The following is a 20,516-nucleotide window of genomic DNA, read 5'->3' as shown; positions in this document are numbered from 1 at the left end:
GTTCTTTAATTATAGGAAAAATGTCAGTTATTACTGTGTTATTGCCAAATTGCACTTTCTGTTTACTGGGTGATGGAATTTAACGAGTAAAGCCATTGGAATACTAAAAAGAATCATTTGGCTTAGCAAAGAATGGAGGTATTATGTTGAATAGATTTCTTTTCTTTCTGTTGAGGCAACATATATGGCATCATTGCCATTCTTCATCTATTAGAAATATATTGGTTAAATGATTTTTCTTCCCAGTGTTCTCTTTTAGTCTAAAACATAGTCTTAACCCATCTTCTTGGCTTTCCATGGTAAAACAGCCATGTTAGGATAGGAGTTGAGGATGGGAAAGCAAAAGACACAAAACACAAATGTTGTTATATGTTCCATTCAGTGATCTAGTTCACGATTTACAAATTATATTTGAGGTTTAATTATAACTAACCACTATTTAAAATTGAATTCACTCCTGGCTTCATTTCCTGATTCAGAGTTCCATATTGTTCCTATTGCTGGTTTAATTTAATTTGAGCCTCAATCTTCCAAATTAGTTCTGTTTCCTATCTATCTATTTTCATTTGTCTGGATGTACTTAAAACTAAATCAGGAAAAATAAAACTCATTCACCTTTCTGTATGATGCTCCAAAATCTAACATATGCTCCAAAATAAAATTAATAATTTCAATGGAATATCAAGATGCCACTCATTTTCCATGGCTACATAAAAATGACACATCTAACAAAAGGTAAGGATATTTTTTATTTTTTAGTAGCAAGGGTTATACATTTTAAATTAACTATTTCACCATATACATTCTATCTTTAGGTGGGGAGAAAATACACTGTGGAATTTATTATATAAAAAGGAATCAACATAATTTCTGCTTTTATTTTTCTCCAGAAGTGTATGTGAAGAATTTTGCTGGGTATCCAATTCAAACTTTTGAAGAAGTTATGAAAATTGTGATGAACTTCAAAACTCTTCATTTGCTCTATAGTTTAAACATGCTTTGTTCTATCATCACAGGTATGCTTTTATGTTTCCTTTAAGTCAAACAGCTAGACATTCAAACCAAAGTGAAAAAGTGTTTCCTTGATTCCTTAAGCTTAACACATATAACATTATTTGGAAAAAATATCTCATTTGTCATTCTCTCAGTCCATGACAGTTGTGAACATTATTTATTAATACCTTAGTTAATTTTAACAAAAGATGAAAGTTCTTAGTGTATAATGTTATATAAAGAAAATACTAAAACATAATTTTATTTTTTTCTTGTGAAAAAAATGCTGTTACTCTCAAAAGTTCTATTGTTTCCAGATTTTTAGTGTGCTCCCATCAAACATCAAATGGTACTCTTCATCAAGATCAAATAATTTCGATATCTTCCATTCTCAAAGGATCATCTTTCTGCCATGTCCTTCATTTTTGCTTCTTCTGTAGTGTATGGTTTTAGGCTTTTTTTTTTCAATTGATCAACAACTCATATAATGCAAGGTATGTACTATATTAGCCTCATTTCCAGATGAGGAAACTCTGGTTGACACAAGGTAAATAATTCTTAAAATATGAATCTGCCGTATTTTAGCAGCAAGACTTCTGTTCATGTTGGAAGACCAGGGTGAAATTATGAAAGTTATGCTGTAAGGTAAGAAAGACCAATATAAGATGAAAAAAAGAGAAGGAGGAGAAGAAGAGAACAATCTGAAACAGCAAAGAAAGCTGTTGGAAGCTAAGTGTAAAGATTTTAGGAAGAAATGTAGCAATGAAATATGATTAAGAAGCAACTCTAAGAAAAATTACAAAGCTTAAGATAAGAATAAAAAATAAAGAATAATGTAAATGTAATGAGAAGTATAAAAGGTTTCCTGGATTTGTAATGTGATAGTTTCCATAAGTCTGACTGAATATTTCCTGTATTAATTTCAAAAATAGAATAAGGAAACATTATGTCCCTGGAATTAAAGATATTACTGACATTTCATGATTTTTATGACTTGTCAATTGAATAGTTTATTGGGTCAGGAAAGCATTATTGTGTGTTAGTTGAGAGGATGGACTTTATAGACAACTAAGAGCGCCAATTCTGGTTCTCCTAATTCCTATTATGTTTGTAACCTTGGCAGGAGTGTATCAGAGCCACCTCCCACTGGCTCAAAATAGCTGATTATATGAATCTTTTTCCAATATCATGTTCAGTGATATCATGATGGTAGACAGAAATAAGCCAAGATGAGAATTTTATACCATCAAAATTGACCAACCCTAACTAAGGCATATCAGGGCTCTATTCCTCATGTGCCAGTTACCAGCATACTACTGGTAAACTTTATGAGTTTTGTTTTCTTCTGAAAAAAAAAGACATATGATAGCTCCACATAAGATTCCTTAGGCCTTTCAATGGATGATCTATTTTATGTGATTCTTGGTATATGAAAAATACCAATAACAGTAGCACTATAATAATTTAATTCAGCCAATTATATAGAACATCAAATGATTTTCCATTTATAACACACTACAAAGCATTTCAATTAATTCATCAAAATGTGTGGAGAGCAGGACTTGCAAAAATTATCTTGTTTTCACCTATTATTAGAATTTATAAAGAAAATACACAATTATTAATACTTGTATAGTAAATTTCTTCTATATGATTACATTATAAAAACTTTTATGTTTTCTAAAGTGAAATATTTTTTTTCAAGAGCATCTTTTTTTTTTTAACTCACTTCCACAAATTAGGGGAAATCCATGGCTTCGTTCTTCAAAACTTGGTGAGCTAATGTGAGGTCTGCTACTTGCTATACACAGTATCCTGCTGTTCAGAGAGCTCTAATAAAATATTCTGAGCCAGAGGCCACTGTGTCTATCATGATGACAGGCAGTATGTATAACTTGAAACTTTAAAGGTAGGCACTGCAGGAAATAAGGAATTTAGGGAAAGATTGAACTGTCTATAAATCACACTGGTTAGTTGCTTAGCTAAAAACTCTTTCATCTAATTTGTCTTCAATATGGATTATTTATTCTTAAGACCCTTGTTTTGCTTCTAGCCTTGGAATATAATTCCTTGTAATATTTAAAAATAAGTTAAATATACATATTTTCTGAAATACTTTACAAAGTGTGAAAACTGTTTTATTGTCAGAAATATTTTTTAAATCTATTTAAGTAATTTTGTAGTATTGGAAGAAATTACTGCAGTTAAATTGAATTGTAAAGACATTTGCTACTCCAAAGACTTTGTGATAGGTTGTTTATAAAGATAAAAATAATTTCTGCTATTCCTATATGCACATATCTTTGCAATATGACCTTTATTGTTCTATTCATCAAGAGCTAAAGTTTATTTCTCTCTCACTTCAATTTGGGCCTTGGTAGGTGACACAATTTAACTAATGTAACATCAGCAAACCTGATGAAAGTAAAGTTTAATAAGAACATACATATTAGGGCAGCTGTCTTTGCTGCACTGAAACCACCATTGGAAGGACCTTGAACTAGCACAGGGAAAAGGAGAGAGGATTTTGCATACAAAGGATCAATAGCAGCCAAGTGCCCTTGGACCAGATACCAGATAAGTGAATGAGGGCATTTTAGAGCATTCCAGCTTTAGATGACCTGCTCCTAACTGATACCACCCACAGACTCACAAGAAAACGTAAAGCATAGAAAAGTGTTATTTTAAAGCAAAGGTTACCATGTACAGCTGATGGACCATTAGAGATTTGGAAAATAAAGTTTTATTTAGGACACATCCACCCTCATTTGTTTATGTATTGTCTAAGACTATTTTGACACTACAGTAGCAGAGTTGCATAGTTTCAACAGAGATGGTATAGCCTGAAAAGTCTAAAATACTTGCTATCTTCCCTTCTACAGAAAAAGTTTGCTGACACTTTCCTCAAGCCTCTAAAAGTTAGGGTATTTGTTAAGCTCAATAAATAACTTACACAGACTTATTTTCCAAAGGGAAATATGGCTCATATCTTACTAAACTAGCAAATTCCTATGCTTACAAAAAAAACCTTGCACTTGTTTTCAGAGGTAATAATCTCTTCCAGACAAAAAACATTATTGTTCAGTTTACATTTCTAAAGTACACCTATGGAGACTGCTAGTCATACAACAATGCCCATTCTTCACTTTTTCTAGATTAATGTAATTCAAATTGGGCATGTGGTCACTTTCCAAACATTATATTTCAGACTTGCAGTGTTAGTTATCTGTAACCATGAAACTATGTTTTCACTTGAGAAACATGAATAGAAGTGATGTATGCATTTCTTGAGCTTTCTCAATGTTATTCTTCTCTTTTCCACTAACTGGAACCTATAACAAGCCCATTTACCATTCCAATAAGTAGAATGTCCTAGGGAAAGGAGAGGCAAATTAAAGTTATTTAAGCAATTAAATAGAACCTTGTCACTTAAAAAGCCATGTGGAACCCCAGGATGGTAACTTAAAACTGTAATCCTAGCATGATGAGACAGGAGGATCACAAATTCAACCTCAGCCTGGGAAACTTAGGATAAATTTGTCTTAAAATTTAAAAAGAAAAATTAAAAAGGGTTGGGAATGTAGCTCAATGTAAATGTCTGTTTTTAATCTCCAGCACCACAAAATAAGCAAAACAACAACAAAAATACATGTGGAATGCAGACTCCCCCACTAACTTGGAGCACCAATATGGGTATTAAGATGTGAAAGAAATAAGCTCAAATCTTCCTTTAGCCACTGACTTAACATAGGGTGCTATTTCTACAGCAGGCTAGTCTTATCCCAAGGAATGCAATAGTTTTATGCAATAATCTTTGGCATTAAAGTGATTTAATTGGTAAAACATTGGATGTTGGGTCAAAACTTTAGGGTACTTTGATAAACTTTGCCCCAATTTTCTGAGTTGGCCAGAGGCTAGTCACTTACAGTGACTGTGGTTCTCTTTTTCTAGATAAAAATACACAATTCTAGATAGGCAAAGCAGGAATTTTGAACATTGACATTTCTAATTCCTACTTCTCCCAAGTATGAGGGCTCCAATAACTGGTGATTGCCCTAGGCATGTGTCATTTTAGTTCCCAAAAATGCTTATATACTAACATAATGCCTTAGGTAATGTAATAGGGAAATAATCAAGGTCAGACTTTGGCATTGGACAGCTAAGGATAGTTGTCCCCAAAAAGGCTATACTCCATTTTGAGATAATTAGAAGAAAATTGAGGGAGATTCTGAATACACATTCAATGTTGGAAGGTAGTAAGTGTTTTTAGAGCATGCAAATTTAAGTACCATTCCCATGGCCCTAGAAATTATGTTTCATTGGAACTAGGATAGATCTCTAGTTTCTCACACATAATGCTACCTTAGATAATTCTAAGATAGTGACTCTTCTTTGTGAAACCACAGCCACAGCAGAAATTTAATTCTGCTATTAAGACTATGATCTAGGAAACACAAGAATCTAGACATGGCAAACAAATCCCTGATCAAAAGACTTAAAATTTCTGAATGTAAAGTTTCTAAATTTTGCAATATTCTTTTGTGAACACCTTTGTTGAAAAATAAGGTAGAATTCCCAAACACAACTGTAACAATAAAGTAGGGCTGTGTTATCTTCCTACTCAGTCTTCAGTGCCCAGTTTAAAAGTAACTTCCTTTGGGAGTTATTAGGTATCTCTGTTATGTGTTCTCTCATAGTCCTTAATTTCTGGATCATGGCAAGTAGCAAGGTGAATTTAGTTATTTAATTGCCTGTCTCCCTGCTGGATTAAATGCTCTGAAAGGAAAGAAATTGTATCTTTCTGTCTTACCAAAGTATTCCCAGATCTTATTAGGATGCCAAGAATACACCAGATGCTTAACAAATATTTATCGAAGAAATGAATCTCTGAATGGAAAATAGCTGGTTGGTTTTACTTACATAAGAAATGGCCACAAACAGTAACAAGACCAGGTGAAACTCTCTGCAGGATGTGTTTATATGAAGCAGATAATTATTTAAGCAACTTACATCCAGATGTATATTCAGAGGATAATGCTAGGCCACATCCCTTTATGCATATTTTAGTTTGCAGGAAAGATGAGAAAAGGGATAATTTTAGCACAGGGCTAAGGACTGGAGATGAAACCCTACTCAGAATAATATCTCTACAAGGACATGTATGACTTTGGGGAAGGACTTTGGAACCACTTTGATTTTTGGTTTTTTAATATAATTACTATACTTTTTGGTTTGTGCTATTAAATATTCTTTTGGATTACATTAATGATGAAATATTGGTGAGGAACAGAGCTGTTGTTTAGATTTCCCAGTTACCAAGGAAGTAATATTCCCAGGTAACAGAATCCAAATGAGCAAATAAAAGCACAACTGACTTAAAACAGAATCCAGCTCTCCATGATTATGGTTAAAGTTTAAGTTAAAAAAATGTTATATACCTGCTTTAAAATATGGACTTGGGGGTTCTATGTACTCCAAAAGTGAGAAGGGAAATCAATCAAGAATGTCAGCACATTAGAGAGCAGATTTGAAAGAGCTTGTGGACAGGCCCAAATGCAGGTGGAAAAGAAGAGCCAGTCCAAGCAAGCAGATAGCCAGCTACACTAACTGAAAAAAGCCACTTACCTTCTCTCCACCTGGCCCTCATTAGTAAAGTTAGGATGAAATAATTTATAAGGTTGCTATTAGCTTTAAAATTTTTATGAGTCCAGAGCCTTTAAAAACATGGTGTCTTCAGCAGAAAATGCCTCTGTGAATTTTTTTTCAATATTCCTTTTACCTATAATGGAAACAAGTTAAAAATAATAGGCCTAATGTTCACAAATCCATTAAATATTTACTGGTCACTCTCTTGATGACCATTTTGATTCAATACATAGTATATATAAATCATCAATATTTTCAAATTCAAAAAGGCACAGGAAAGAATTTTATAGCTTCTGTGATAGCTTTGAATGAAAATGTGATTTACTTCCTTGTTTGTGTAAGTGTTTTTATGTTTATCATTTGTCAGTAGGCCTGAGAATCTAACTATATTATTATATATGCATGCTAAGTGCTTAGTTTATCATTATAATTTTCCTCCTGAATTGCAAATTGTGTAATGTAGATCATTTAACTTTTCTTGTATTCCCCTGCTTGTTTTAAAAATGTTAGTGTCAGGTGAAAACCAGGCCCCTCCAAAAAAACAAAAAACTAGTCCTTGCCATGGGATGTGCTAATATTGAAAATAAATGACTCCTATTTTCCTTGAGGGAAATGTAATTAAAGATAAAAGGGTGCTAGGTATAGAATAATGACATTTGTTTATACATAAGTAATGTGATAACACTGTTTTAAAATTCTGTACATTTTTCTTACTTTACTTAATTCTATTTTCACACTAGTACTTTTTAGTTTTTCATAATTCTTACCATGTATTTGTCTACTCAATGATGTATTACCATCATCATTTTTTGTAATTTTCCCAAACAGTCACAGAATGGTTCTCTGTACTACATGCTGCACAATAGTTCTGTATTGATTAACTTCTTTTGTACTGCTTCCAACAGCAGCTTCGCAAACTGCACAAGGCAGTTACTGTCACTTCCTAACTCTAAGAACACCGTCGTGCCAATTGTAGATTGTAGTGCAAATGAACATGCAGTGTGATTGTGATCACAGAGTCATGAGAAAACATCTTCTAGGAAGACTTTTTTCATACTCTTTAGAGAAAAGGATGAGATGCCTTCTCATCTAACCTTTTGACAACCTTATATGGAATTACTTCCAGCTGCTTTAGATATCTTTTTTTTTTTTGGCACTAGGGATTGAACTCAGATCCTTGCACTTGCGCAGCAGGTGGCAAAACCACTGAGTTAAATCCCTGGCCTTGCTTTAGGTATCTTGCAAGGCTGGGAAAAGTAACTGACACAGTAAGAATAGCAAAAAAGAAAGATTGAAAAAAATGGTCTTAGGTGAAATTCATGGTCTCCTTAATTAACCAATCACTTACTACCTTACTTCTATGAACGAATTCTTGATATGTGGCATAATGAATAATTCTTATTATTTGATCCACTTTTAGCTGGGTCTTCTGTTTCATGTAGTTGAAACCAGTACACTCATTTTCCATTATTTCCAATCTTCAAACACATCCACACTATCTCCTTGAAGATTCTGCCTAAAGTTTTAGATGAGAATAAAATAACACATCAGACCTATTCCATTTGAGATGGAAGCTGGACACAGATATCAGAACTATCCCAACTTTATTAAATAATAATGATGACAGTGTATAATTATTAACAATTTGCAATGAATTAAATGAACATTATCCTATGGATTTTATATATATTATTTTATTTAATCCCTATCTCTAAATTGTACATCATATTGAATCTTTTTAAAATACAGGAAATGTGGCAGAGAGATAATTAATAAACCTTTCAAGATCTCCAGGTAGTGAGTGAATCAATTCAAGGTCAGTTTGGAAAGAGCTGGTGATGATTAGGCTGTGTCTTAATGAATGTGTACATTGGAGATAAAGGCTATATATACACTTTTAGTTTCAAATTAAAAAAATAAGCACTTCTTCATGTTCTTTAAGCTTAACACTAATAGTTCTCTGCACTGATTATACTAATAGTTTGCAGGTATATGAGTAGGGATATATATATATATCTCACATATATTCTCACATATAATATATATATGGTGATCAAAACTACAGTGAATATTAAGAACCCTATTACAGTAAAAGAAGCATTACCATGAATGATGGGATAGGTGTCTTTAAAGCAAAGGGAAGTATTTTGAGTATCTTAAAGGGAATTGATGGCAATGTGTCTTTTACTATAATAAATTATTTATTTGAACATTCCCCATAGTTTTTTTTTTAATCGTGTGTGTGTGTGTGTGTGTGTGTGTGTGTTAAGGTAATTCAAGGAAAGATATTTGAATGACATTCAGTAATGCTGACATTTCCTACACTGAGAAAATTTTACTACAAATTCACTTGCACTTTCAAAATAACAGCTAAATTAAGAACACAATGCCAAAATGTCAAAGTTACCTATATCTTGCTATGTAATCCTTTTATATGGAAAAAAGTGAAATAAACTACAAAGTAAACTATTATATTGAAGCAAAACTTATCAATCGAAAAATTACCATTTTTCTGGGCTGAGAATATGAAGATCCAGAATGATAAACTATGATATACAGATCACATTTTTAAAAATATTGATAATTACATTGTTTAAACTTGCTTTTCCTTGCCAGCACTCAGGAGGCGGAGGCAGGAGATCACCTTGAGTTCAAGGCCAACCTAGAATACATAGTTCAAGGCCAGCCTGGACTACATAGCAAGACCCTGACTCATAAAAACAAAACAAAACAAAACAAAAAAATAAAACAAAACTTGTTTTTCCTAAAGAATTGTATTAGTAATAAATGGTATACATTGCTACTCAGTAGACATGTTCTTCAAAACGAATTTTTAAATTTGGCATATTATTTTATGATGTAATATTTGATGGATAACAATAATACATGTACTTTCCATAAAATCAATGAAGCAGGAAAATAAAGAAGTTATAGGTCCTCTAACCAGCTCAGCAGAACATTACCAGTATCACTGAAGCTGTGTCTATATTTTCCTCCAAATCCCATACTCTTGCTAACCCCAAAAGTTAAACTGGTATCCCGGATATTGGGTTTATTGTTCCTTTGCTTTTAAAATAGTTTACATCATACAAGTATCTACATGTATATCGACATTCTGAGTTTATAATGCCTCAAGTCTTTGTGCTCTATCTCACGATTTTATCACACAAACTTATGTTTCTTAGATTCATTTTTTTGTACTTAGGTATAACTTGTTCATTTTCTGATTACAAAATATTCCTCTGAATGACTTTAGAAACCTCTTTTTAGTCATCTGCAAAAGGATGATTTGGGCTGGGCATGGTGGTGCATGTCTGCAATACCAACACTTGGGAGGCTGAGGCAGGAAGATCACAGCAAGTTTGAGACCAGTCTGGGCTACATAGTGAGTTCAAAGTTAGCCTGAGCTGAGACCTTGTCTCAACTCCCCCATTGCCAAAAAAAGGATCATTTAGTTTGTTCCTAGGTTTAAAAAAATTGGTTATTAGGAAAATTGCTATCAGAATTACATTAATTATGTGTTGATATGATTTGCATTTCTCAATTTTTCTGATAATGTATTGAGAATTAAAAGAGGTGAGTGGAAGTCTCACTTTTATAGGGGATTATTCTGTCATTATTGTTTCAGACAGTTTTTCTGTATGTATTTTAAAGATATTTTATTGGTTGCATACAAGTGAAGAATTATGAAGGCTTTCTGGTGAGTTGTGTTTTTTTTAACAAGTATGCTCTTACCTTACTACAGGTAATAATGATTATTAGACTTTTTATTCATCAAAATCTACATAATCTGTTAATAGAACTTCACTAGCTTTAAAAATATTAGTACTTGTCTGTCATATATCTTTACCTGTTTTTTTCAGTTTTACATATTTTAGGCTTTATATGTGGCTATTTAGAACAATAAATCTTAAAATCTCATTTTTGGTTGGTATTTGGCTCATGTCTTGCATAAGCTTCCCTAGAAAACAGATACTGAGCAAAGGTTTATGTGCTATGTCTTTCATGGGGTTACAATCATAGAAAAACAAAAGAGAAGGAAAATTGAGGTCGAAGAGCACATCCCTGAATTCTTCACTGCTTTTCATCTGAGATGATTTTTGATTGTTGTTGGAAGTCTCCAGAGAGGTTTGATGAAATTGTTGCAATTCGAAATAGTAAAATAAAGGGAAGGGAAGGAAAATAATTTATTTGCAAACTCCTTCTGTTTCCTGCTCATTTTTTTTTTTTTTTTTTTTTTTTGGTAGCAGGGATGCTTGCGCTTGCGAGGCAGGCGGCGGAACCACTGAGCTAAATCCCCAGCCTGTCTCCTGCTTTTTATTACTTATCAATTGTCCATTCAACTTCATCTCTCAGAATTTTGGTGTTGCTTGCTGGCCTCTCCAGGTACATGCTGGGGAAGATGAAGCCTCTGTGTGTTCAATAGGGCCAACAGGCAAAGACACTGTATTACAGTGTCTTTCTGTCAGTAGGTACCCTATGGTTTCTTAAATTTATGGTAATGGAGGTGATAATACCATTGGCAGGATCAGAAGTTGTACAACTGTGGAAGGTCTGAGTCTTTGCTAGAGTCGTTCTTCCTCCATCCCATCACCAAAGAGGCAAGTAAATAGCTGAGGTCTGGAGTTGTTGGTGCTTATAAGCATAACTCAGGGAATATATAATCCAAGTCCAATAGTTTCATCCTGAAGCACCTGATTCTGGTTGCTTTTGACCTTGTATGAGGACAGGTGCCCTAATTTGTTGTCTGAGGGCTGAGGTGAATGTCCAAATGGTTTTAGGAGGCAGTCAGTTGTAGCAAATAAAAATCTTTATTGTTAGAAAAACCTAGTTACAGTAGTAACTGCTGCAGCTGGTCTAGGGTTGTAGTTAAAGGATTTAAGGAATAAAAATTGGAGGGAGATTGGAGGGAGAGAAGAAACTAGGGAGGGAAGGAGGAAGAGAAGGAGATGGAGGAGAAGGAGGTGGTGAGAGACAGAGAGAGAGAGATTCACAGAAAAGTAGGATGGCAGTATGCTAAGTAAGTTTGGAATCTTTGAAACTTATAAATATTCAGAAACTATATCATGTCTAGTTTTTTTCTTATTTCCACTCCCTTCCCACTAATCAGATATCAAATATTTCCCACTTCTTATGGAATTGACCTTTTTAACATCTATCACTTCAACAATACTTTTGGAATGAAACATATTTTTAAACACCTCCAAATATGATGAAAATGGATTTGTTATGAACTTTCTAAAGCTGATTCTACTTATGGGTAGTAATCGTGCAGTAAAAGTTCACTTAGTGAAATTTCTCACAATTCTACTTGAAAGTTTGAGAAGGCTATAAATTTAGGCCACTGTGAGAAATTTTAAAAAAACACAAGAAAGCTAATTGAGACTTGATGAAAGAAAAATTTATATAGAGAAATTCCTTTTAATGGTTACTGAAAAGATGCCTTCTAGGTACAACTTGATGTGATGGAACTCAATATTAAAAGAGAGTAAATAGATTTTAAAACAGACTTCATGGAAGGGGTTTAGAAAAGATTGTATTTGAGGAAATATGGACATATGTAGAAATCCTGAAACTATGGGGAGAAGTACAGAGAATACAGAAACAAGAGAAAGGGGAAAAAAGACCATTAAAGATTTATGAAGAATTCCAAGACACTCTCCTGATCCTACAAGAATACCAAATGTGAAGGCACAGTGTTTCCTGACCTTTTTCCAAAGTAGAATATCTGAAAACATGTTAATTACATTGACAGTAGATACACCCCCAGAAAAATGTCAAATTAATAAGAATTCGTATATCTGGAATTAATTTTCATCAATGGGAAAATAATCACTGGTGTTACTAAAGAGGCAAGATAATCAAAATGATAGGAACCATGTAACCAATATTGTTCTTCTCTGGCTGGTTTCTACTTCACTAACACCTTAATATTCCTTCCAAGCTAAAGAGGGGGGTTGAGTGCAGTTGCTAGAATGTGCTTCTCGGTGAACCTTCTGTTAATAAGGGCAGGAGAATTTTTATTCAGACTGTAGAACATGAACCAGAGAAACGCTAGAAATCCAAGATTCAAGGACAAGGCTGGAATCAAGTCAATGTATCAACCATCTAAGGGCCAAGATGTTGAAACTGGGACCAATACCAACAACCTGGTGCCTGCAGTCAGAGCCTGAGAGGATTTACCAGAATCTTTCAGAGAGTAGATAGTACAGATACTTTTCCAGTTGTTCAGTTGGATTTTATATGTTTTTAATCTTTTATTGCAAAAAGGTACTGTAATTCTAATAACTTTTGTTATACTTACATGCTGAAAACTCAAAGGTCTTTTTTAAAAAAATTTTTTATTGGTACATTTTAGGTATACAATACATTTACATTTATCATTGGGTGCTTGTACCTGTACATGATGCATCTTGGTTCTTACTTTTTTCCCCAATTACCTGTACACCCTTCACTCCCTCCCCCTTCCCTCTTTACATAGATTTTGTTTCCTTTTTTTTTCTTTTATCGTAATTTCTCCTTTCCCTTCTTCCCTTTCCTCTTCCCCCCCCCACCCCTACACCTTTGGACCTTTTCCTATTTCAAATTATCAATTATTCCTTTTAATCACTTTAATCCTTATTTACACTTTCAGTTTCTCACACTAGAGAAACTATTCGGTATTTACACATGTGTGTCCTATTTATTTCACTTAAGAGTATGGCCTCAATATGCATCCATTTAGCTATAAATGTCTCTAGTTTCTCATTCTTTATGGCTGAGTAGTACTCCATTTTATAAAAAAACCACATTTTCTTTATCCAGTTTCCAGTTGATGGGCACTTGGGCTGTTGCCAAGCTTTAGCTATTACAAACTGTGCCGCTATAAACATGGATGCACATATATCGCTGTGGTATGATTCTTTTAAATCATTTGGGAAGATACCCAGCAGGGGAATATTGGGGTCAAATGAGACCTCTAACTCTATTTCTTTGAGGTACCTCCATACTGATTTCCACAGTGATTGCACCAGTCTGCACACTGACCAACAATAGAGAAGGGTTCCTTTCTCTCCACACCCCCACCAGCATTTGTTATTGGTTGATTTCTTATAGCAGCCAAGCTTTCTGGGGTGAGGTGGAATCTCAGCATTGCTTTCATCTGCATCTCTCGAATGAAAAGTGATGTTGAACATTTTTTCAAATATTTATTTGCTGCTTTTACTTCTTTATCTGAGAAATGTCTGTTCATTTCAGAAGCCCATTTTTGAATTGGGTCTTTGAATTTGGGGGATCTGATTTTTTTCAATTCTTTATATATTCTCGATAGTAGACCCTTGTCTAAGGTACAGCTGCTAAAATTTTTTCCCACATTATAGGTTGTCTCTTAGCTCTGTTGGTGGTTTCTTTTGCAGTGCAGAAGCTTTTTAATAAGATGAGATCTCAGTTGTTGATTCGTTGTGCTAGCTCCCGCGCTACTGCGGATTTCTTCATAAAGTCTTTTCCTATGCCAATGTCTTCAAAAGTTCTACGTAACTTAGCTTACAGAAAGTTTAGTGCTTCTCTCTTAATATTTAGATCTTTAATCCACTTCAATCTTAGTTTAGTGCATGGTGCTAGATATGGGTCTAGTTTTAATCTTTGGCAGGTTGAAATCCAGTTTTTCCAACACCTTTTATTAAAGAGGCTATCTTTCTTCCAATGAGGGTGGGTGGCTCCTTTGTCAAAGATGAGGTGGCTGAGTATGTCTGGAGTTGTTTCTGCATCTTCTAATCTATTCTACTGATCCTTGGGTGTGTTTCTTTGCCAGTACCGTGCTGTTTTTATCACAGTAGCTTTGTAGTATACTTTCAAGCTGGGGACTGTGATATCCCCAGCTATGTCTCTGTTGCCTAGAATTGCTTTTGCTATTCTAGGTTTCTTCTGATTCCAAATTAATTTTTGGATTGTTTTCTCTAGTTCTGTGAAGTATATTGTTGGAATTTCAATTGGCATTGCATTAAATCTATATAGCAGTTTTGGAAGTATGGCCACTTTCACTATATTGGTTCTTTCTACCCAGGAACAAGAGATATCTTTCAGTTTTCTTATATCCCCTTTGATCTCCTTTTTCAGAGTGCTGTAGTTTTCAGTGTAGAGGTCTTTTGCTTCCTTTGTTAGGTTGATTCCTAGATATTTCATTTTTTTCGATGCTATTGTAAAAGGAATTATTTCCTGAATTTCTCCCTCAATGAGTCTGCTACTTGCGTATAAGAAGGCTTTGGTTTTTTGAGTGTTGACCTTGTATCCAGCTACTCTACTGAATCTGTCAATTAGGTCTAGAAGACTTTTGACGAAGTTTTTTTGGTTTTCTATGTAAAGAATCATATCATCAGCAAATAATGACAGTTTAACTTCTTCCTTTCCTAACTTTATTCCTTTTATTTCTTTCTCTTTTCTAATTGCTGTGGCTAATGTTTCCAGAACACTGTTGAACAGGAGTGGTGATAGTGGGCATCCTTGTCTTGTTCCTGATTTTAGCATGAAAATTTTCAGTTTTTGACCATTTAATATGATGTTGGCTGTTGGTTTTTCATAGATAGCCTTAATCAGGTTGAGATAAAGACCTTCTATTCCAATTTTCTGTAGCGTTTTTATCGTGAATGGGTGTTGGATTTTGTCAAATGACTTTTCTGCATCTATTGAGATGGTCATATGGTTTTTGTCCTTGACTCTGTTAATATAGTGTATTACGTTTATTGATTTATGGATGTTGAACCATCCTTGCATCTCTGGGATAAATCCAACTTGGTCAGGGTGTATGATCTTCTTGATGACATTCTGTATTCTGTTTGCCAGTATCTTGTTGAGGATTTTTGTATCTATGTTCCTTGGGGAGATTGGCCTATAGTTCTGTTTTTGGGTTGAGTCTTTCCCTGGTTTTGGAATCAAAGTAACACTTGCTTCCAGGAATAAATTTGGAAGCCTTGCTTCCCTTTCAATTTCCTTGATGAGCTTAAAGAGTAATGACAATAGTTCTTCTTTTAATGTCTTGTAGAATTCAGCAGTGAAGCCTTCAGGACCTGGGCTTTTCTTTGTTGGTAAATTTTTTAATACATTTTCAATTTCACTCATTGTTATTGGGGTGTTTAAAATTTCTGTATCTTCTTCATTTAACTTTGGCAATTTGTGTGAATCTAGGTATCTGTCCATTTCTTCTGTATTCTTCTTTATTAGAGTACAAGTTCTCAAAGTAGGTACTGATGATCCTCTGGATTTCTGCTGGGTCTGTTGTGACTTCCCCTTTTTTGTTTTTAATTGAGTGGATTTGAGCCTTTTCTTTCCTTTTTTTGATAAGGTTGGCTAAAGGTTTATCGATTTTATTTATTCTTTCAAAAAACCATCTCTTTGATTCATTGATTTTTTGTATCATTCTCTTAGTCTCCATTGCATTGATTTCTGCTTGGATCTTTATAATTTCCTCTCTTGTATGAGCTTTGGGTTTGTTATGCTCTTCTTCTTCTAGGAGCTTGAGGTTCTGCATTAGGTTATTTAAGTGGGTTCTCTCTGTTGTCCTAATATGGGCATTCACTCCCATGAATTTCCCACGTAGAACTGCTTTCATTGTGTCCCATAGATTCCTGTATGTTGTGCTGGCATTATCATCTACTTGTAGAAACTGTCTAATTTCTCCTTTAATGTCCTCTGTGACCCATTGGTTGTTCAGGAGGGTGTTATTCAGTTTCCATGTGTTTGTGAGAGTTTTGCTGTTTCTTATGTTATTGACCTCCAATTTTATTGCACTATGGTCTGATAATATACAGGGGATAACTTGAATTCTTTTACATTTACCTAGACATGTCCTATGAGCTAGCATGTGATCTATTTTGGAGAATGACCTGTGTGCAGCTGAAAAGAATGTGTATTCTGATTTTGTGGGGTGGAACACTCTGTAAGTATCTATTAAGTCCATTTGTTCAATAGCTTGGTTCAGTTCTAGAATTTCATTGTTAATTTTGTTTCTAGATGATTTGTCTATTTGTGATATAGGGGTGTTGAGGTCCCCCACTACAATTGTATTAGTGTTTATTCAGTTTTTCATGTCCATTAATATTTGTTTTGTATAGTTAGGGGCATTTGTATTTCGTGCATATATATTTAGGATTGTCATCTCTTCCTCTTGGAGTGTTCCTTTCACAAGGATGTAGTGACCATCTTTGTCTCTCTTAATTAGTTTTGGTTTCAAATCTACTTTGTCTGCAAATAAGATTGCTATGCCTGCTTTTCTCTAGGTTCCTGTCACATGGAGAACTGTTTTCCATCCTTTTACTTTCAGTCTATGAATTTCCTTTTGAGTTAGGTGTGTTTCTTGTATACAGCATATTGCTGGATTTTGCTTCTTAATCCATTTTGCCAGTCTATTTCTTTTGATTGTTGAATTGAGGCCATTAATATTGATGGTTATAATTGATAGATATTGACTCATCCTTGTCATGATGTTTTACTGTTGTTGGCTCTTTTATTTCTTATTTCCCCCCCTTTCCCTTTAGTGTCTTACCTTGCTTGTTGGCTTCCCTCTGCTGGGCCTCATGGAGTTGTGACCTTTATTGTCTTTTTCTAGGATATTGTTTAGAATTTCTTGAAGTGCTTGTTTGGTGTTCATGAAATTTCTCAGGTGTTTTTTGTCATGGAAGTATCTAATTTCCCCATCGGTTTTGAAAGATAATTTTGCAGGATATAACAGTCTAGGTTGGAAGTTATTTTCTTTTAGGTCTTGAAATACTTCACTCCAGGCTCTCCTTGATTTGAGGGTTTGTGTTGAGAAATCTGCCATGATTCTGATGGGCTCTCCTTTGTAGGTGATTTGTTTCTTTTCTCTAACTGCCTGTAGGATTTTGTTCTTCTGTTGGGTTTCTGAGATCTTGACTATTATATGACTAGGTGTAGATTTTTTCTATCGTGGCTAGTTGGAGTTCTACGTGCCTCACTTATCTGTATGTCCAATTCTCCACCTCTGTCTGGGACGTTTTCTTCTATTACTTCTGTGAACAGTTTTTTTAATGTCAATTGTACTTTCTCCTGTTTTTTCATGAGCTCCTATCAGTCTTATGTAATTCTTCTTTGCATCGTCTAGCAGCTGTTGGATTGATTTCTCATGGTCTCTTACTATCTTTAACAAATCTCTGTTTTCATGGTCCTTAACTGCAATCCTGTCTTCTATATCTGATATTCTATCTTCAGATTCTCTTAATCTGCTCTGCATGCTTTCAATGGAGTTTTTAATCTCCTGAATATCTGTTTAAATTTGTTTCATGGATTCCATTTCTTTCTTATGTTGGGCGATCATGGTTTCCATTTCTTCTCATGCTCAGCATTCATGGCTTCCAATATGTTTCTGATCTCATCTATTTTCTTATCTCTTTCTGTTCTAGAGCCTCTAATCATGTCTTTCACTCTGGTCACCATCTATGTAGTTATCTGGGAGATTATTTCTGCTTTGAATTTTTCTAGAGCCTCATTCATCTGTTTTGTTGCTTCTTGTGCTATCAGTTCAAGGTGTCCAGCGGGTTAATTATCAGGCTTTTCCACCTCTTTTCCCTCAGAATTTGCCTTTTGTGAGGTGGAAGCCTGAGTTTGTGCCTTACTTAAATGTCTTCTCATTTTTGTTTTTGGTTCTGTTCTTTGTTTAATTCCTGGGTTGATATTTCAAAATTGCTTAATGTAGGTATCTTTGTTGCTTGTGTTTAAAACCCTGTGGAATGATTGCTTTTCAGGGGTGTCTTCTAGATATAGCTGGTGTTTAGGTTTTGAGACTCTAACGACTCTGGGGCTATTTCATTTTTATTATACCAGGAAGGAAAACTGAGTAGATCAATCACAACTTCTTAGCCCAAATAATACAATCAGCAACACCATAGCATCAAGCACAGCTTAGAAAAAGACAATTTGTGAAAGTTATTAATCTATCACATTTAACTGTGTGAATTAAATAAAAAACAAGGACCAACCCAGCATATGTTTATAGTGAATAAACTCTTCAATATAGCAACTTTACCCTTAGGGATGGGAAGTTAGAAGGAGTTTGGGAGGGAGGAACTGGTAGAAAGATCAGGAAAGATTAGCAGTGAGGCCAGAAGATACAGGAAGATCACACAAACTAAGAAATTGTTAAAGGCAAGAGAAAAGGGCAGAATGAAAGAACAAAGTCATGAACGGAACCTCCTAACAGCAATAGGGAGGCTAGATACTGTATTTACTTTCCTTTAAAACTAATAATAATCAAGAGAAGGAAAAAGAGAAGAAAAGAAAAATAAAAGAGAAATCCTAATTCAGTCCAGAAGTGAACAAATAGTCAGATGAAGAGCAATGTGGGACAGTGAGATAATGAGAGACAGAGAGACAGAGAGAGAGAGAGAGAGAGAGAGAGAGAGAGAGAGAGAGAGAGAGAGAGAGAGAGAGAGAGAGAGAGAGAGAGGAGATAAAAGAAAGAAAAAAAGAAGAGAAAAGTAAAAATTTGAAATGAGTAGAAAAAAGTAAAATTTAATTAAAAATAAGAGAAAAAATTTTTTTTTCTCTTTTGCAAATAACAAAAAATAAAAATGAAGGGCCTCCTTCAGTGTATGTCTCTGCTCTCACAGTAGGCAATATAGGCAGCCGTGTGCATATACAAGTCAATGAGACTGAGCAAGCCAGTAGCAGACCTGTAAGATTCAGGCAGATTTCTGGCTGCTAGTCCCAAATTGAACTCCCTGTCCTCCTGCTGGGTTGAAATCTGCAAAGTCCTACTGCAGATTCCAGTTGCCCTTCCCCTGAAGATATTGCAGGTTCCGATGGGAGCTGATGATCCCAGCTGATGATCCCTCCAACTTACCAAGTAAACTAGTCTGGTGTGCCTTTATTGTAGAGATTCTCTTTACTTTTCCGCTGAGCTTCAGTTTTCATCAAGGATCCTGAGAGGCCTGCTTTCTGTTGTTAACTTCTGCTCTATATTGTGGCGCTCAGGACTAGGACCTTTATAATCCCCTGTGCCTCTGTAGTGTGGAACCAGGTAGCAGAAGAGCCAGGAGGCTAGAGGCGGGGCGGGGGGTGGTGGTGGTGATCCAGATGATGGGGGTGAGGGGAGCAGGACTGGGCCCTGGAGGTGCCCGTGTGGCTAAGTGGCATGCGGGATGGGGAAGGGGCTCCAAGCCATGCCTGGGTCTTCCCCTAAGGTCTTTTTCATTGTAGCCTCATCTTCTCTTCTGAACTCAGGTCATATCTCCACTTGGGCAGCTTCCAAGCAGTTTAGAGGTAAACTCTCATATTGTCATTGTCTTGCAGCCCAAGACAATGAACTTCTCTAAGTTAAAAAAAAGAGTTTTTTTAGCATGACCATATACCAAACATTTCAAGGTACAATTATGCTTGACTACTCCTTCTGTCATATTTCTCCCATTTAGTTAATCTCATACCCTTCCCATTTAGTTAATTACCAATAATACACTCTCAGGTCTTTTATCACTTTTTTATTCCTTCCACATTTTGGCTGATTTTTTGTCCCAGTCACATTATTTAAAATATTAAAATTTGCTTCCAAAGTCTTTACCAGGTGTTTTCTTCTTACAATACTAATATAGTTGGGAGTAATCTTGCATAAAAATTTGTGATGCTTGTCATTTACTTTATAAGATAACTGAGGATAAAAGATCATTTAAATAGCATGGATAAAATTCATGAGAAAAAATAAGTACATGAGACTGTAGATAAATTGTATAGTAAGAAGAGAGATGAAAAGTACCTTGTCAGATGTTGTCTATTTTAAAATTAATCAATAATAAAGCAATTCACTGAACAAAAACTAGAAATATACAACCATAGAATATAATAGAAAAAGCACTTGTGGGAAGATGATTAAAATTTATTAAAGCATGTAGTCAAAC

General features: G+C 34.7%; 1 protein-coding gene across 6 annotated transcripts in view; it reads left to right on the top strand.

The window, feature by feature from the left end:
* Positions 1-20,516, top strand: part of LOC110346572 (uncharacterized) — a 114,601-nt gene that overhangs the window by 82,586 nt on the left and 11,499 nt on the right. For 3 of the 6 annotated variants that reach the window (XR_015451816.1, XR_015451812.1, XM_087212684.1), the window contains exon 5: positions 891-19,065. The gene's annotated coding sequence lies outside the window, so the exon portion shown is untranslated. Of the gene's footprint in view, positions 1-890; positions 19,066-20,516 lie in introns of those variants that run through there. The other 3 variants (XR_015451813.1, XR_015451814.1, XR_015451815.1) reach the window with 3 other exon arrangements.

Source organism: Heterocephalus glaber, unplaced genomic scaffold (genome assembly GCF_053883595.1).
Source record: "Heterocephalus glaber isolate CG9 unplaced genomic scaffold, H.glaber_assembly_v1.0 deba00001442, whole genome shotgun sequence".
NCBI classification, from domain to species: domain Eukaryota; kingdom Metazoa; phylum Chordata; class Mammalia; order Rodentia; family Bathyergidae; genus Heterocephalus; species Heterocephalus glaber.
The sequence above is the reverse complement of the archived record's forward strand: the minus strand, read 5'-3'. Positions and strand labels throughout refer to the sequence as shown.